Source organism: Trichechus manatus, unplaced genomic scaffold (assembly GCF_000243295.1).
Source record: "Trichechus manatus latirostris isolate Lorelei unplaced genomic scaffold, TriManLat1.0 scaffold00003, whole genome shotgun sequence".
Lineage (NCBI taxonomy): Eukaryota > Metazoa > Chordata > Mammalia > Sirenia > Trichechidae > Trichechus > Trichechus manatus.
The window spans coordinates 34173120-34175493 of record NW_004443939.1 but is presented as its reverse complement, the minus strand read 5'-3'; positions in this window follow the sequence as shown (position 1 = coordinate 34175493).

The following is a 2374-nucleotide window of genomic DNA, read 5'->3' as shown; positions in this document are numbered from 1 at the left end:
TGTGATCCCGGTCAGAGCAGTCAGTGGTGGTAGCCGAGCACCATCTAGCTGTACTGGACTCAGTCTGGTGGAGGCCTTGGTAGCTGTGGTCCATAAGTCCTTTGGGCTAATCTTTTCCTTGTATCCTATTCTGTGAGTCAGAGTATTCTGCTTTGACTCTGCTGTCCATTATAGTAACCATGCCTGTCTTGTCTTTGTTGATTAAGTGCTGCCACTTTGCCTCTACCACCATGGGGTCCAATTAGCCCAATTATAGTTAGGTGTCTTAATTCAGTTAGGGCAGTTCCCACTGTCAAATCTGACTTACTTAAAACAGCAATCACAGCAGCCTTCAAGGATGCTGGGGCTTCCTTCACAAATTTATTCCTCACTGTTGTGTTAGAAGGTACGATTTCTGGGCACTCCATGGGTGTGTCTGTGGGCCCAACCTGATAAATCCACTCTAGCATGCCAATTTCCCTGACTTTGTATACCTTCTTCTACAGTATATCAAGGCAGGTCTGTCACTTCAACTTGATTTAGTGTAGGCCACCATTTAATCCATGCCTCAGCGAACCAACCAAATAAACTTTTAGATCCTTTTCTAACTTCTTGAGTTGAAACACTGAATGAAGGATCTGTGCGTAGTGGGCCCATATCAATAAAATCAAACTGATCCCTTGCACCATTATACCACACCCTTAATAGGCATTCCCACACATATTCCCCAGGTTTCTGTTTGTATATACATGTATGAGTCAGTTAAATCCGTTTGATCAATGTCTGACCGCATATACATCCATGGGCTGGGGCACCCAGGTGTCTGAGTGCCAGGACGGCAGACTCTTATCTTGAGGTTGGAGCCCCACTTCTGCCCAGCTGCTGTGCATGGCCCAGAAGCCACCTAGTCTGTGGCGATGGAGGTCCAGGCCCAAACGCCCAACCCTGGTCCCCTTTGGCTCCCGTGACTCAGTGGGTCTAGTCCCCATGTTTTGCCTGGCGTGGTCCAGTAGGGTGCTGATGGAAAGATATGGACCCCAAACACCCCAGCCCTGGCTCAGACACCCTTGGCCCTCTTGGCCTGCATTGTCCCTCCCCAAGCATGTTCCCACAGGCGAGCTGGCCTGCTCTGCAGCTGGCTTAGCAGAGAAGATGGTGACAGCCAGGTGGGACCTGGCCAGGCACTCACCTGAGGCATCCACAGCAGGAGCTGCTTAGGCCACATGCTGCACAGCAGCCCCTGGGCCAGTGCACCCAAGAATATTGTGCCCCACGGATGCAGATGTTCATACAACATCCAAATCATGTGACATCCTATTTCAGAGAACATACTGTGGACGTTAAGCGACACATATCTCTATTAGAAAGGTGAAGTGGTCCTTTTGGTGAGTAGCTTACCTCCTCCTGGGTCACACTTTGTACTTCACATTTTGGGGCCCACTGGGACTTAAGTCTTCTTATAGGTCTAGAAGCAAAAATGGGTCATGGGTGTGGGTCCTAGGGACATTCATCAAAGTCTCGTAAAGAATCTACCTCAGGCCATGCCCCGGACAATGACTCAGATGCTGCCCCAGGAGATATCTCAGACCAAGGCTCTTCAGACACAGCTGGGTTAATCTCAACAGATGAGGGTGGAGGGGATAATAGTTTTACTGGGGAGAATGGCTTAGCACACAAAGATGGAGTAATCTTTTCAGATGGCAGTAAGAGGGTTGGTTCTGTTGGCAGGAGTGATTCAACGGAATTTAGGGGCTCAGTGTCCCCTCCTGATTATCTGCCCATATGTTCCCATCCCAAATTTCAGGATTCCATTTCTTCCCAATCAGTGCTCTCACTTTAACTTTAGATACCATTAAAGGTTGGGAATTCAGTTGACATTGTAATTCAGCCGCTCTTATGATAAGACTCTGGGTTTGGTTTTCAACAATATTAGCTATTACTACAAGAAATAAGACTTTCTTTTAGGGCATAAATCACAACTTTTAGGCCTTTTATGCAGCACTTGAGCTGTGACTCTGAAAGCCCTGAACTTATCTCTGTCTTTCACCACTTTGTCTATCGAAGGTAGGACCAACCAACCAGCTTCCTTATACTTCTAGTTCTAAAAAATTGTAGAAAAGTATCAAGCATACGATCACCAAGAGCTTCTCTTCTCACCAATATTTGATCTATTGGTGGTGATATTTTGCATATTAGTATTACCGCCTCACGCCATGGATTAGCAGCACCCTCTTTACTACTGGAGGCAGAGACATCAGAGCCTTTAAAACTAGTGAGACTTGAGAGTCAATTTAAAAAACTCATCCTTATGATTTTGTTTCTCTAGAACCACTCTCTGTACCAAATGTCTTAGGCTGGGTTCTCTTGAGAAGAAAAACCAATGATGCATGTATAT